This window comes from Panthera uncia, chromosome X (assembly GCF_023721935.1).
Source record: "Panthera uncia isolate 11264 chromosome X, Puncia_PCG_1.0, whole genome shotgun sequence".
Classification (NCBI taxonomy): Eukaryota; Metazoa; Chordata; class Mammalia; order Carnivora; family Felidae; genus Panthera; species Panthera uncia.
In genome coordinates this window covers 50,382,478-50,399,915 of record NC_064817.1, presented here as the reverse complement: position 1 = coordinate 50,399,915, position 17,438 = coordinate 50,382,478, and the positions used below count along the sequence as shown (strand labels likewise).

At 38.9% G+C, this 17,438-nt stretch overlaps 2 long non-coding RNA genes across 3 annotated transcripts in view; one reads left to right on the top strand and one right to left on the bottom strand.

Moving 5' to 3' along the window:
* The window catches only part of LOC125932197 (uncharacterized), a 100,115-nt gene that overhangs the window by 41,853 nt on the left and 40,824 nt on the right, over positions 1-17,438 (top strand). The gene's annotated exons all lie outside the window — the stretch shown is intronic.
* Positions 11,188-17,438, bottom strand: part of LOC125932196 (uncharacterized) — an 89,198-nt gene continuing 82,947 nt past the window's right edge. For both annotated transcript variants that reach the window (XR_007460552.1, XR_007460550.1), the window contains one exon: positions 11,188-14,817. This is a non-coding gene — a long non-coding RNA (uncharacterized LOC125932196). The remainder of the gene's footprint in view (positions 14,818-17,438) is intronic.

Below are 17,438 nucleotides of genomic sequence, written 5' to 3'. Positions count from 1 at the left end.
AAAAGGATTTAAATAATATAACAGAAAGTGAATTTAGAATAATAGTCATAAAATTAATCGCTGGGCTTGAAACAGTATAGAGGACAGCAGAGAATCTCTTGCTACAGAGATCAAGGGACTAAGGAACAGTCACGAGGAGCTGAAAAGCGCTTTAAACGAAATGCAAAACAAAATGGAAACGACGACAGCTCGGATTAAAGAGGCAGAGGAGAGAATAGGTGAACTAGAAGATAAAGTTATGGAAAAAAAGGAAGCTGAGAGAAAGAGAGATAAAAAAATCCAGGAGTATGAGGGGAAAATTAGAGAACTAAGTGATACACTAAAAAGAAATAATATACGCATACTTGGTATCCCAGAGGAGGAAGAGAGAGGGAAAGGTGCTGAAGGGGTACTTGAAGAAATAATAGCTGAGAACTTCCCTGAACTGGGGAAGGAAAAAGGCATTGAAATCCAATAGGCACAGAGAACTCCCTTCAGACGTAACTTGAATCGATCTTCTGCACGACATATCATAGTGAAACTGGCAAAGTAAAAGGATAAAGAGAAAATTCTGAAAGCAGCAAGGGATAAACGTGCCCTCACATATAAAGGGAGACCTATAAGACTCGTGACTGATCTCTCTTTTGAAACTTGGCAGGCCAGAAAGGATTGGCACGAGGTCTTCAGTGTGCTAAACAGAAAAAATATGCAGCCGAGAATCCTTTATCCAGCAAGCCTGTCATTTAGAATAGAAGGAGAGATAAAGGTCTTCCCAAACAAACAAAAACTGAAGGAATTCGTCACCACTAAACCAGCCCTACAAGAGATCCTAAGGGGGATCCTGTGCGACAAAGTACCAGAGACATCACTACAAGCATAAAACACAGACATCACAATGACTCTAAACCCGTATCTTTCTATAATAACACTGAATGTAAATGGATTAAATGCGCCAACTAAAAGACATAGGGTATCAGAATGGATAAAAAAAACAAGACCCATCTATTTGCTGTCTACAAGAGACTCATTTTAGAATGGAGGACACCTTTAGATTGAGAGTGAGGGGATGGAGAACTATTTATCATGCTACTGGAAACCAAAAGAAAGCTGGAGTAGCCATACTTATATCAGACAAACTAGACTTTAAATTAAAGACTGTAACAAGAGATGAAGAAGGGCATTATATAATAATTACAGGGTCTATCCATCAGGAAGAGCTAACAATTATAAATGTCTATGGGCCAAATACCAGAGCCCCCAAATATATAAAACAATTACTCACAAACATAAGCAAACTTCTTGATAAGAATGTGGTAATTGCAGGGGACTTTAACACCCCACTTACAGAAATGGATAGATCATCTAGACACATGGTCAATAAAGAAACAAGGGCCCTGAATGACACATTGGATCAGATGGACTTGACAGATATATTTATAACTCTGCATCCCAAAGCAACAGAATATGCTTTCTTCTCGAGTGCACATGGAACATTCTCCAAGATAGATCATATACTGGGTCACAAAACAGCCCTTCATAAGTATACAAACATTGAAATCATACCATGCATACTTTCAGACCACAATGCTATGAAACTTGAAATCAACCACAGGAAAAAGTCTGGAAAACCTCCAAAAGCATGGAGGTTAAAGAACACCCTACTAACGATTGAGTGGGTCAACCAGGCAATTAGAGAAGAAATTAAAACATATATGGAAACAAACGAAAATGAAAATACAACAATCCAAACGCTTTGGGATGCAGCGAAGGCAGTCCTGAGAAGAAAATACATTGCAATCCAGGCCTATCTCAAGAAACAAGAAAAATCCCAAATACAAAATCTAACAGCACACCTAAAGTAAATAGAAGCAGAACAGCAAAGGCAGCCTAAACCCAGCAGAAGAAGAGAAATAATAAAGATCAGAGCAGAAATAAACAATATAGATTCTTAAAAAAACTGTACAGCAAATCAACGAAACCAAGAGTTGGTTTTTTGAAAAAATAAACAAAATTGACAAACCTCTAGCCAGGCTTCTCAAAAAGAAAAGGGAGATGACCCAAATAGATAAAATCATGAATGAAAATGGAATGATTACAACCAATCCCTCAGAGATACAAACAATTATCAGGGAATACTATGAAAAATTATATGCCAACAAACTGGACAACCTGGAAGAAATGGACAAATTCCTAAACACCCACACTCTTCCAAAACTCAATCAGGAGGAAATAGAAAGCTTGAACAGACCCACAACCAGCGAAGAAATTGAATCGGTTATCAAAAATCTCCCAACAAATAAGAGTCCAGGACCAGATGGCTTCCCAGGGGAGTTCTACCAGACGTTTAAAGCAGAGATAATACCTATCCTTCTCAAGCTATTCCAAGAAATAGAAGTGGAAGGAAAACTTCCAGACTCATTCTATGAATCCAGTATTACTTTGATTCCTAAACCAGACAGAGACCCAGTAAAAAAAGAGAACTACAGGCCAATATCCCTGATGAATATGGATGCAAAAATTCTCAATAAGATACTAGCAAATCAAATTCAACGGCATATAAAAAGAATGATTCACCATGATCAAGTGGGATTCATTCCTGGGATGCAGGGCTGGTTCAACATTCACAAATCAATCAACGTGATACATCACATTAATAAATAAAAAAAAAGAGAAGAACCATATGATCCTGTCAGTTGATGCAGAAAAGGTCTTTGACAAAATCCAGCACCCTTTCTTAATAAAAACCCTTGAGAAAGTCGGGATAGAAGGAACATACTTAAACATCATAAAAGCCATTTATGAAAAGCCCACAGCTAACATCATCCTCAACGGGGAAAAACTGAGAGCTTTTTGCCTGAGATCAGGAACACGACAGGGATGCCCACTCTCACCGCTGCTGTTTAACATAGTACTGGAAGTTCTAGCATCAGCAATCAGACAACAAAAGGAAATCAAAGGCATCCAAATTGGCAAAGATGAAGTCAAGCTTTCGCTTTTTGCAGATGACATGATATTATACATGGAAAATCCGATAGACTCCACCAGAAGTCTGCTAGAACTGATACATGAATTCAGCAAAGTTGCAGGATACAAAATCAATGTACAGAAATCCGTTGCATTCTTAGACACTAACAATGAAGCAACAGAAAGACAAATAAAGAAACTGATCCCATTCACAATTGCACCAAGAAGCATAAAATACCTAGGAATAAATCGAACCAAAGATGCAAAAGATCTGTATGCTGAAAAGTATAGAAAGCTTATGAAGGTAATTGAAGAAGATTTAAAGAAATGGAAAGACATTCCCTGATCATGGATTGGAAGAATAAATATTGTCAAAATGTCAATACTACCCAAAGCTATCTACACATTCAATGCAATCCCAATCAAAATTGCACCAGCATTCTTCTCGAAACTAGAACAAGCCATCCTAAAATTCATATGGAACCACAAAAGGCCCCGAATAGCCAAAGTGATTTTGAAGAAGACCAAAGCAGGAGGCATCACAATCCCAGACTTTAGCCTCTACTACAAAGCTGTCATCATTAAGACAGCATGGTATTGGCACAAAAACAGACACATAGACCAATGGAATAGAATAGAAACCCCAGAACTAGACCCACAAACGTATGGCCAACTCATCTTTGACAAAGCAGGAAAGAACATCCGATGGAAAAAAGACAGTCTCTTTAACAAATGGTGCTGGGAGAACTGGACAGCAACATGCAGAAGGTTGAAACTAGACCACTTTCTCACACCATTCACAAAAATAAACTCAAAGTGGATAAAGGACCTGAATGTGAGACAGGAAACCATCAAAACCTTAGAGGAGAAAGCAGGAAAAGATCTCTCTGACCTCAGCCGTAGCAATCTCTTACTCGACACGTCCCCAAAGGCAAGGAATTAAAAGCAAAAGTGAATTACTGGGATCTTATGTAGATAAAAAGCTTCTGCACAGCAAACAACCAACAAAACTAAAAGGCAACCAACGGAATGGGAAAAGATATTTGCAAATGACACATCGGACAAAGGTCTAGTATCCAAAATCTATAAAGAGCTCACCAAACTCCACACCCGAAAAACAAATAACCCAGTGAAGAAATGGGCAGAAACCATGAATAGACACTTCTCTAAAGAAGACATCCGGATGGCCAACAGGCCCATGAAAAGATATTCAACGTCTCTCCTCATCAGGGAAATACAAATCAAAACCGCACTCAGATATCACCTCACGCCAGTCAGAGTGGCCAAAATGAACAAATCAGGAGACTATAGATGCTGGAGAAGATGTGGAGAAACGGGAACCCTCTTGCACTGTTGGTGGGAATGCAAATTGGTGCAGCCGCTCTGGAAAGCAGTGTGGAGGTTCCTCAGAATATTAAAAATAGACCTACCCTATGACCCAGCAATAGCACTGCTAGGAATTTATCCATGGGATACAGGAGTACTGATGCATAGGGGCACTTGTACCCCAATGTTTATAGCAGCACTCTCAACAATAGCCAAATTATGGAAAGAGCCTAAATGTCCATCCACTGATGAATGGATAAAGAAATTGTGGTTTATATACACAATGGAATACTACGTGGCAATGAGAAAGAATGAAATATGGCCTTTGTAGCAACGTGGATGAAACTGGAGAGTGTGATGCTAGGTGAAATAAGCCATACAGAGAAAGACATATACCATATGGTTTCACTCTTATGTGGATCCTGAGAAACTTAACAGAAACCCATGGGGGAGAGGAAGGAAAAAAAAAAGAGGTTAGAGTGGGAGAGAGCCAAAGCATAAGAGACTGTTAAAAACTGAGAACATACTGAGGGTTGATGGGGGGTGGGAGGGAGGGGAGGGTGGGTGATGGGTATTGAAGAGGGCACCTTTTGGGATGAGCACTGGGTGTTGTATGGAAACCAATTTGACAATAAATTTCATATATTAAAAAAATAAAAAAATAAAAAAAATAAAAATAAAAAAATAAAATGTATTGTTGGATTAGGTTTGTTTGTATTTTATTGAGAATTTTTGCATCTATGTTCATCAGGGGTATTGGTCTATAGTTCTCTTTCTTAGTGGAGTCTTTTTTTAAGAGGGAGAAAGAGAGTGCAAGTAGGGAGAGGCTCAGTGGAAAACACACACACACACACACACACACACACACAGAGAGAGAAAGAGAGAGAGAGAGAGAGGAGACAGACTCTTAAGCGGGCTTCACCCTCCGTGCAGGGTCCAATCTTGATCTTGATTCCACCACGCTGGGATAGTGACCTAAACTAAAATCAAGAGTCAGAGACTCAGTTGACTGAGCCACCCAGGCGGCCATTTAGTGGGGTCTTACATAATTTTGGTATCAGGTTAATGCTGAACTCATAGCCTGAGTTTGGAAGTTTTCTTTCTTCTTCTATTTTTTGGAATAGTTTTATAATAGATATTAAGTATTTTTTAAATGTTTGGTAGTACCAATATTGCGCTTTTTGGTAGTAACAATATTGCACTGTATATTAACTAAATAAAATTTATTTATTTTTTAATATGAAATTCATTGTCAAATGGTTTTCCACACAACATCCAGTGCTCATCCTAAAAGGTACCCTCCTCAACACCCATTACCCACCCTCCCCTCCCTCCCACCACCCACCAACCCTCAGTTTGTTCTCAGTTTTTAAGAGTCTTTTTTTTTGTCTCCCTCCCTTTCTAACCTTTTTTTCCCTCCTCTCCCCCATGGTCTTCTGTTAAGTTTCTCAGGATCCACACAAGAGTGAAAACATATGGTATCTGTCTTTCTCTGCCTGACTTATTTCACTTAGCATAACACTCTCCAGTTGCATACACGTTGCTACAAAAGGCCATATTTCATTCTTTCTCATTGTCACATAATATTCCATTGTGTATATAAACCACAATTTCTTTATCCATTCATCAGTTGATGGACATTTTGGCTCTTTCCATAATTTGGGTATTGTTGAAAGTGCTGCTATAAACATTGAGGTACAAGTGCCCCTATGCATCAGCACTCCCGCATCCCTTGGGTAAATTCCTAGCAGTGCTATTGCTGGGACATAGGGTAGATCTATTTTTAATTTTTTGAGGAACCTCTACACTGTTTTCCAGAGCAGCTGCACCTGTTTGCATTCCCACCAACAGTGAAAGAGGGTTCCCGTTTCTCCACATCCTCGCCAGCATTTGGCTCCCGTATTTGGCACATGGACATTTATAATTTTTAGCGCTTCCTGATGGATAGACCCTGTAATTATTATATAATGCCCTTCTTCATCTCTTGTTACAGCCTTTAATTTAAAGTTTAGTGTGTCTGATATAAGTAGGCTACTCCAGCTTTCTTTTAACTTACAGTAGCATGATAGATAGTTCTCCATCTCCTCACTTTCAATTTGAAGGTGTACTCAGGTCTAAAATGAGCTGGAGAGGGAAGATCATGTCATAGGAGGACGCTGGGCTCACCTTGTCCAGCTGATCACTTAGATTCCACCAACGTCTGTCTAATTAACCCAGAAAACCACCAGAAGACTAGCAGAAGGGACTCTTTGGAGCCAGGCATTGACAAGAGTCCCAGGGAAGAGGGTTGGAAGGGCGAAGAGTCGGTGCATGCTACATGGACTGGCGAGAGGAAACCGGGGCGGTGGAGGGGCAGCCCGCTAGGCAAGGCAGAGCCCCTGAAGTCTGGCTTGCAGAAGTGGAAGGGCCGGATTCCATGAGTTCTGACAGCCAGCGGGACTTAACAACTGGAATGTTAAAAGGCAACAGCTCTGCTTGGAGAGCGGGAGGGCAAGAGGACACTGGGAGGGAGAGCTGTTGAGCCCTGGAAAATAAAATTTGAATTAAAAAAATATATATTTTGTAGAATTGCACTGTGAAGCCATCTGACCCTGGACTTGTGTTTCTCCCAAATTTTGATTACTGATTAAATTTATTTGCTGATTATTGGTCTGTCCAAGTTTTCTATTTCTCCCTGTTTTGATTTTGATAGTCTGTATTTTTCTAGGAATTTGTCCTTTTCTTCTAGGTTGTTCAATTTGTTGACATACAGTTTTTCACAATATTCTTCTACAATTCTTTGTATTTCTGTAGTTGTGGTTGTTATTTCTCCTCTTACATTTATGATTTTATTTATGTGAGTCCTTTCTCTTGATTTTTTAAAGTTTTTTTTCCAATTTTAGTTAACATACAGTGCAATACTGGCTTCATGAGTAGAATTAAATGATTCATCACTTACATAAAAAAGCCCAGTGCCTATCACAAATGTCCTCCTTAATACCCATCACCCATCTAGCCCATTATCTTCCTTTTTGATAAATCTGACTAAGGATTTTATCAATTTTATAAATTTTTTCGAAGAACCAGATCCTGGTTTCATTGATTTGTTCTATTGTTTCTTTAGTTTCTATATCATTTATTCTTTCTATAATATTTATTATTTCTCTACTTCTGCTGGATTTAGTCTTCATTTTTGGTCCTTTTGTAAGTCCATTAGATGTAAGGTCATGTTCTTCATCTGAGATTTTTCTTGCTTGTTGAGGTAGACTTTTATTGTTATATACTTCCTTTATATGAACACTTTTGCTGTATCCCCAAACTTTTGTATTAATGAGTTTACATTTTTATTTTTTCCCATATATTTCTTATTTCTTTTTTGATTTTGTGGTTGACCCATTCATTGTTTAGTAGCATATATTTGTGGCCTTTCCAGATATTTTCTTGTGGTTGACTTACTTCTAGTTTCATAGTGTTGTGGTCAGAAAAGGTTCATGGTATGATCTCAATATTTTTGTATTTGTTGAGCCTTGATTTGTGACTTAATAAGTAATCTACTTTGGAGAATGTGTACTTGAAAAGAATGTGTATTCTGCAGTTACAAGATTGAATATTCTGAAGATATCTTTTCAGCCCATCTGGTCCAGTTTGTCATTCAAAGAAATTGTTTCCTTGTTGATTTTCTATTTAGATGATCTTTCCATAGATGTTATTTGGATGTTAAAGTCTACTACTATTATTGTATTATTATCAATTAGTTCCTTTATGTTCATTATTAATAGTTTTATATATTTAGGCCCACTCATGTTGGGTGCATAAATATCTACAATTATTATATCTTCTTGTCATATGGTCCTCTTAATGATAGTATAGTGCTTATTGCTTCTCTCTTCTTACAGTCTTTATTTTAAAATCTAGTTTGTCTGACAGAAGTATTGCTACTTGGCTTTCTTTTGATACAAATTTGCATGATAAATATTTCTCCATCCCTGCACCTTCAATCATCAAATGTCTTTAGATCTACAATGTGTCTCTTGTACTGAGCATATAGATGGACCATATTTTTCCCCATTCTGACACCCTATGTCTTTTGATTCAATTGTTTATTGTATTTACATTCAAAGTAATTATTGATAGGTATGTATTTATTGTCATTGTATTACTTGTTTCATTGTTGTTCTTTTTTTAAAAAAAATAATGTTTACTTATTTTTGAGACAGAGAGACACAGCATGAACAGGGGAGGGTCAGAGAGAAAGGGAGACACAGTATCTGAAGCAGGCTCCAGGCTCCGAGCTGTCAGCACAGAGTCTGATGTGGGGCTCGAACTCATGGACCGTGAGATCATGACCTGAGCTGAAGTCGGATGCTCAACCAACTGAGCCATCCAGACGCCCCCATTGTTGTTTCCTCTTATCTTTTCTTGTCTTTGTCTCTTGGTCTCTTTGCACTCAGTCCTATTTAATATTTCTTGCAGGACTTGTCTAGTGTTCATGAAATCCTTTAGTTTTTGTCTAGGAAACACTTTATATCTTCTTCTATTATGAATGCTAACATTGCTGAGTAGAGCATTCTTAGCTGAAGATATTCCCCATTCAGCACGTTGAATATAGCATGTCACTCCCTTCAGGCTTGGAAAGTTTCTGTTGAGAAATCTCCAGCTAACATTATGTGTGTTCCTCTGTAAATTAAGGACTTCTCTTGTCTTGATGCTTTCAAGATACTTTAATTATCATTATATCTTGCAAATTTAATTACAGTATGTCTTGGTCTTGACCTGCTTTTGTTGATTTGGATGGGAATTTTCTATGCTTCCTGAAACTGGATGTCTGTTTCCTCCTCCAGATTATGGAAGTTTTCAGCTTTTATTTGTTTACATAATTTTCTGCCCCCTTTTTTCTCTCTTTTCCTGGGACTCTTATAATACAAATGTTATTATGTTTGATGGAGCCACTGAATTTCCTACATCTACTCTCATGCTTCATACTTCTTTCTCACTTTGTTCATCTCTATTATTTTCCATTATTTTGTCTTTTATATCATTTTTTGTTCTTCTACTTCTCCCAGACTTATGTTCTTTGAATTAAGCCTGTTTCAAATCTGTTATTACATTTATCATTTCTTACCAGTTCCTTTTTCAACTCTTTTATCTCTGTGGTAAGGGTCTCACTGAAGTCTTCCATACTTTTCTCAAGCCAAGTGGGTATCCTTATGATCATTGTTTAAAGTTTTCCATCAGGCATGTTACTGATGTAAGTAACTTACATCAGTAAGTTCCACTTAGACCTGTGGCCATGATCTTATCTTGTTCTTCATTTGGAATAAATTCCTCTGTCTTCACAATTTGCATAAGTCTCTGCTTTCTTTGCGTTAGAAAAACCACTTATGTCTCTTGCTCCTGAAAATAATGGCCTTATGAAGAAGATGTCATATAGCACCCTGGCCTGATGCTTCAGGGAATGTCCCTGAATTTACTCTGCTCTTGTATTTTAGCTTCTCTATCCTTCAGGCCAGTCATCTTGAAAGGCTCTATTTGCCTGAAGTGGGTAGTGTTTTTTCCCTTCTCTTAATGGTGGGTTTGAACTAGGTGTGCCCTGTTCTGATTGTGAAATGAGACATGTAACCACCTCTACTAGAACTGAGGCCTTTCAGAACTCTCTGCTCAGGATGCGTGAGGTGGGCAGAGGTTTGTGGTGGTCTTCTGGGGAAGGGACTAGCTACACTGGGACTGAGGCAAGAATGACTGAGAAGGGCAGTTCCATCAGAGAGAAAGGGGGTTGGGCTTGGTGTAAACAAGTTAGGCAGCCAATGTCAGCCCTGTGCTGCTTCCCACAGATAACTCTGTTTTTATGCTGAGGGGCAGGGTAGGTAAATAACGATAGCTAGCTCCTTTTGCCTGGAAGGGTGTCTCTGTGAAAGCTTCATCTCAGAGATGTGCTCTGAGAAGAGCAGATAATCTCCCTTTTGTGTGCTTCAGGTACTCTTCAGATAGCTGTTGGACTGTGTTCTCTCCAGGAGCAGCACAGTGGCCTCTGGGTTCTATCCCAGCCAAGCCTGCTAGCCTGTGAAATTCCAGGCTTTAAGCACTGCTGGTTGCAAGAACTCACAAAATTCAGCACCCTCATTTTCCAAGACATGACTTTGGGGAAACATTCTCCATGTGCATTCCCCTGGGTGCTCCTTTCTCTCTCTCTCTCTCTCTCTCTCTCTCTCTCTCTCTCTCACCTTTCTCCATGACCATGGCTCCCTCACCTCCACAGCATTCATGATCCATTTATCTTCTAAACAATGTCTTTGCCCTTCCTACCTTCTTGATGTGGTCTGTTCTTTACTTGTAGCTATAAAGAGTTCTGTCAGTGTTCAGGTCTATTAATGGGGAATTTAGCAGAATTTGATAGTTATCTACTTGTGTTGATGGAACGTGGTAAGCCTAGGATCCTCGTATTATGCCACCATCTTCCTCTCCAAGCAAAAATTCTATTGGAATCTTGGTAAAGATTGTATTCAATATGTATAATGCTTTTGGTAGTAATAACATATAAAGCAATATTAATTCTTCCATTCTTTGAACATGGGATACTTCTCAATTTATATGTGTCTTAGATTTCTTTATTTTGTTTTCAAGGTTTTGTTTTCAATGTTTTGTTTTCAGGATATAGATCTTTAACCATTTGTGTTAAACTAATTCCTTAGTGTGCGTGTGTGTGTGTGTGTGTGTGTGTGTGTGTGTATGATGCCACTCTAAATATGATCATTTAATGTCTTTCTTTTTCCAAATAATTTGATAATAGTCTACAGAAACAATACTAAATTTTATGTTAATTTTATATTCTGAAAATGTAACCTATTTTTTGCTTACATTTAATGGTTGTTTTAATTAAATCTTTAGACGTTTTCCTATATAAAATTATCTCATCTTCAATTAACAGAATTTTACATCTCATTTTCTAATTATGTTTTTTAATAAAATTTATTGTCAAATTGGTTTCCATGCAACACCCAGTGCTCATCCCAACAGGTGCCATCTTCAATGCTCATCACCCACTTCCCCCAGCCCCCATCAACCCTCAGTTTGTTCCCAGTATTTAAGAGTCTCTTATGATTTGCCTCCTTCCCTCTCTGTAACTATTTTCCCCCTTCCCCTCCCCCATGGTATTCTGTTTAGTTTCTCAGAATCCATACATGAGTAAAAACATATGGTATCTGTCTTCCACTGCCTGACTTATTTCACTTAGCCTAATACTCTCTAGTTGCATCCACGTAGCTACAAAGGGCCAGATTTCATTCTTTCTCATTGCCAAGTAAATTTCCATTGTATATACAAGCCACATCTTCTTTATCCATTCGTTCGTTTCTGGACATTTAGGCTTTTTCCATAATTTGCCTATTGTTGAAACTGCTGCTGTAAACATTGGGTTACAAGTCCCCCCATGCATCAGCGCTCCGATATCCCTTGGGTAAATTCCTAGCAGTGCTATGGCTGGGTCATAGGGTAGGTCTATTTGTAATTTTTTGAGGAATCTCCACACTGTTTTCCAGAGGGGCTGCACCAGTTTGCATCCCCAGCAACAGTGCAAGAGGGTTCCCGTTTCTCCACATCATAGCCAGCATCTATACACTCCTGATTTGTTCATTTTAGCCACTCTGATGGGTGTGAGTTGGTATCTGAGTGTGGTTTTGATTTGTATTTCCCAGATGAGGAGTGATGTTGAGAATCTTTTCATGTGCCTGTTGGCCATCTGGATGTCTTCTTTAGAGAAGTGTCTATTCATGTTTTCTGCCCATTTCTACAATGGATTATTTGCTTTTTGAGTGTGGAGTTTGGTGACTTCTTTATAGAGTTTTGGATGTCATTTGCAAATATATTTTCACATTCCATTGGTTCCCTTTTAGTTTTGCTGATTGTTTCCTTTGCAGTGAAGAGAACCTATCTTCATGAGGTCCCAATAGTTCATTTTTGTATTTAATTGCCTTGCCTTTGGAGATGTGTCAAGTAAGAAATTGCTGTAGCTGAGGTCAGAGAGGTTTTTTCCTGATTTTTCCTCTAAGGTTTTGATGGTTTCCTGTCTCACATTCAAGTTCTTTATCCATTTTGACTTTATTTTTGTGAATGGTGTCAGAAAGTGGTATAGTTTCTTTTTTCTGCATGTTGCTGTCCAGTTCTCCCAGCACGATTTGTTAAAAAGACTCTTTTTTCCATTGGATATTCTTTCCTGCTTTGTTAAATATTAGTTGGCCATACTTTTGTGGGTCCAATTCTGGAGCCTCCATTCTATTCCATTGGTCTATGTGTCTATTTTTGTGCCAATACAATGCTGTCTTGATGATTACAGCTTTGTAGTAGAGGCTAAAGTCTGGGATTCTGATGCCTCCTGCTATGGTCTTCTTCAAAATTACTTTGGCTATTCTAGGTCTTCTGTGGTTCCATACAAATTTTAGGATTGCTTGTTCTAGCTTCGAGAAGAATGTTGGTGCAGTTTTGATTGGCATTGCATTGAATGTATAGATTGCTTAGGGTAATATTGACATTTTAACAATATTTATTCTTCCAATCCATGAGCACAGAATGTTTTTCCATTTCTTTATATCTTCTTCAATTTCCTTCATAAGCTTTCTATAGTTTTCAGCATACATATCATTTACATCTTTGGTTAGGTTTATTCCTAGGTATTTTATGCTTCTTGGTGCAATTGTGAATGGGATCAGTTGCTTTATTTGTCTTTCTGTTGCTTCATTATTAGTGTATAAGAAATCAACTGATTTCTGTGCATTGATTTTGTATCCTGCACTCGAGAAGAAAGTATATTCAGTTGCTTTGGAATGAAGAGTTCTAAATATATCTGTCAAGTTCATCTGATCCAATGTATCATTCAGGGCCCTTGTTTCTTTATTGATTCTCTGTCTAGATGATCTGTCAATTGTTGTAAGTGGAGTATTAAAGTCCCCTGCAATTACTATGTTCTTATCAATAGGGTTGCTTATGTCTGTGATTAACTGTTTTATATATATATATAGGTGCTATCGAATTCCGTGCAAATACATTTATAATTGTTAACTCTCCCTGATGGATAGATCTTGTAATTGTTAGATAATGCTCTTCTTCATCTCATTTTACAGTCTTTAATTCAAAGTCTAGTTTGTCTGGTATATGTATGGCTACTCCAGCTTTCTTTTGACTTCCAGTAGCATGATAGATAGTTCTCCATCTCCTTACAACCTTAAGGTGTCATCAGGTCTAAAATGAGTCTCTTATAGACAGAAAATAGATAGGCCTTGTTTTTTTTTTATCCATTCTGATACTCTATGTCTTTTGGTTAGAGCATTTAGCCCATTTACATTGTGTTATTATTGAAAGATATGGGTTTATAGTCATTGTGATATCTGTAAGTTTCCTGCTTCTAGTGGTGTCTCTGGTACTTTGTGGTCCTTGCAACATTTCACTCACAGAATACCCCTTAAAATCAATTGTAGGGCTGGTTTAATGGTGATGAATTCCTTCAGTTTTTGTTTGGGAAAACATTTATCTCTCCTTGTATTCTGAATGACAGACTTTCTGGGTAAAGAATTCTTGGCTGCATATTTTTCCTTTTCATCACATTGAAGATTTCCTGCCATTCCTTTCTGGCCTGCCAAGTTTCAGTACATAGGTCTGCTACTACCCTTATGTGTCTACCTTTGTATGTTAGGGGCCGTGTATCCCAAGCTGCTTTCAGAATTCTCTCTTCATCTTTGTATTTTGCCAGTTTCACTATGATATGTAGTGCAGAAAATCAAGTTGCACCAGAAGGGAGGTCTCTGTGCCTCTTGGATTTCAATGCCTGTTTCCTTCCACAGATCAGGGAAGTTCTCAGCTATGATTTGTTCAAGTACACCTTCCACCCCTTTCTCTCTCTCTTCTTCTGGAATTCCTATGATATGGATAACGTTCCGTTGGATTTCATCACTTCGTTCTGTAATTCTCTCCTCATACTCCTGGATTTTTTTAATCTCTCTTCTTTTCATCTTCCTCTTTTTCCATAATTTTATCTTCTAATTCACCTATTCTCTCTTCTGCCCCTTCAATCCGCACTGTTGCCACCTCCATTTTATTTTGCACCTCATTTATAGCAGGTTTTAATTCATCATGACTATTTTTTAGTCCCTTGTTCTCTGTAGCAGTAGATTCTCTGCTGTCTTCTATGCTTTTTTTTCTTGACCAGCAATTAATTTTATGACTATTATTCTAAATTCTTGTTCCATTATATTGCTTAAATCGTTTTGATCAATGTGTTAGCTGTCGCTACTTCCTGGGATTTCTTCTGAGCAGAATTCTTCCGTTTCATCATTTTGGCTAGTTTTCTGTTCCTTATGCATTTTAAATGCTTGTTGTGTGCTCTGCACCTACAAGCACTGCTATGTTAAAGGAGGGTCGTCATCCACTGTCCAGGGTCTGGCCCTTCAAGAGATGTTGTTTTTTTTTTTTCAGAGAATGTTATTTTCTCTCTGTTGTGACTTTTATTATTCTATTACCCTACTCATAGTGATATTTTGGACCCTTCACCAGGTATGCTTTGATTTGTTCTTTGGAGTATCCCTATAAATGAAAAGAGACAAACAGAAGACAACATTATGCAAACACACAAATAACACAAACAAACTAATAAACAAAAACAAAAATACTAAAGACTAAAAACAAAACAAAAACAAAAACAAAAACACCAAGTACAAGTAAAGAAGAGGGTTGAGGTGGTGCTGATGGAAGAGCACATACACAGAGAAAAATGACAGGAGCCAGGAAAAAGCAGAAGTAAACATTGACTAGGCATAGGCACTAAAAGGTTTAATCCAGAGAGAGAGAAAGGAAAATAAAGAAGGACGCGGTAAAAACAAACTGAAAATAAAGTTACCCAGAGAAACTAAATGGCTTGATTATTTCAGAGAGAGAGAAAGGGTGTAAAGAAGGAGGTGTAGAACATATATATGTCAAGACAATGGATTAAATATGTGTGTTTAGACAAACCAATAACTAGAGTAACCAGCCTAGGGCAGGGAAGAGATAAGGAGAAATGGGGGTGGGGGTGGGGCGGGTGAAATACATCTATATATCCAGAATTGACCTAGAGTTAATCCAGGCAATGCTGCAGAGCTTGTCAGGAGGAGCTGTCTGCAGGGTCTGTCCCACTCTGGTAGATAGGCAGTTACCTAGTGCAAAGGGGCGTGGTTTGGTGTAGTCTGGACCCACCTCCACTATGGGCCCTGGGAGTGATCCCTGAGGCCCCACCTTGGTGGTGATGGAGGGGATATGGTGATCCCCCAGTCTCTTCTCCTCTGAGCCGGAACTGGTGGATTCAGTTTGAGTCATCCTCACTATGCTGCAGGCGCAGATGGGGCAGTCTTTCTCACTCTGCCAACTCCACTGACTCTGTGCTTGCCTAGGATTCAAAGTCCTGCTCCATGCACTCTGGCACTGAGGAAGCGCCTCTCAACATGACAAAATATGTGGTCCTGGCTGGCTTTGTCTCTGCTGTTGCACTTCAGGGAGGACAACCTTCTCCTCCTGCAGACTGTGCCACCACCCTTGCCTCTGAACCTCAGGGGTGGCAGACACAGGCAGACACAGGCAGGTTTTATATTTTCCCACAGTACTCCAGGGAGGAGCTTTTTCCTCCTACTGTAGGCTGTGCTGCTGAACTCGTCTCCAAGCCCCTGGGGTGGCAGACACAGGCAGGATTTGTCTTTTCCCACAGCACTCCAGGGAGAGAGCTGCCTTCTACTGTAAACTGCACCCTTGGCCCAGCCACTGAACCCTAGCATAATTGCTTTAAATGCAAATTGTCCAAATACCCCCATCAAAAGGCATAGGGTGACAGAATAGATGAAACAGTCTCATCTATATGCTGCCTACGAGAGGTTCACTTCAACCTGAAGACATTTAAAGTAAAATAATGGAAAAGCATTTACCATGAAAATGGAAGTGTAAAAATTTCAGGGTAGCAATACTTATTCATTTATTTATTTATTTATTTATTTATTTATTTTTTATTTTTTAATATATGAAATTTACTGTCAAATTGGTTTCCATACAACACCCAGTGCTCATCCCAAAAGGTGCCCTCCTCAATACCCATCAGCCACCCTGCCCTCCCTCCCACCCTGCCCTCCCTCCCACCCCCCATCAACCCTCAATTTGTTCTCAGTTTTTAACAGTCTCTTATGCTTTGGCTCTCTCCCACTCTAACCTCTTTTTTTTTTTTTTTCCTTCCCCTCCCCCATGGGTTTCTGTTATGTTTCTCAGGATCCACATAAGAGTGAAACCATATGGTATCTGTCTTTCTCTGTATGGCTTATTTCACTTAGCATCACACTCTCCAGTTCCATCCATGTTGCTACAAAAGGCCATATTTCATTTTTTCTCATTGCCACGTAGTATTCCATTGTGTATATAAACCACAATTTCTTTATCCATTCATCAGTTGATAGACATTTAGGCTCTTTCCATAATTTGGCTATTGTTGAGAGTGCCGCTATAAACATTGGGGTACAGGTGCCCCTATGCATCAGTACTCCTGTATCCCTTGGATAAATTCCTAGCAGTGCTATTGCTGGGTCATAGGGTAGGTCTATTTTTAATTTTCTGAGGAACCTCCACACTGCTTTCCAGAGCGGCTGCACCAATTTGCATTCCCACCAACAGTGCAAGAGGGTTCCTGTTTCTCCACATCCTCTCCAGCATCTATAGTCTCCTGATTTCTTCATTTTGGCCACTCTGACTGGCGTGAGGTGATATCTGAGTGTGGTTTTGATTTGTATTTCCCTGATAAGGAGCGACGTTGAACATCTTTTCATGTGCCTGTTGGCCATCCGGATGTCTTCTTTAGAGAAGTGTCTATTCATGGTTTCTGCCCATTTCTTCACTGGGTTATTTGTTTTTCGGGTGTGGAGTTTGGTGAGCTCTTTATAGATTTTGGATACTAGCCCTTTGTCCGATATGTCATTTGCAAATATCTTTTCCCATTCCGTTGGTTGCCTTTTAGTTTTGTTGGTTGTTTCCTTTGCTGTGCAGAAGCTTTTTATCTTCATAAGGTCCCAGTAATTCACTTTTGCTTTTAATTCCCTTGCCTTTGGGGATGTGCCGAGTAAGAGATTGCTACGGCTGAGGTCAGAGAGGTCTTTTCCTGCTTTCTCCTCTAAGGTTTTGATGGTTTCCTGTCTCAC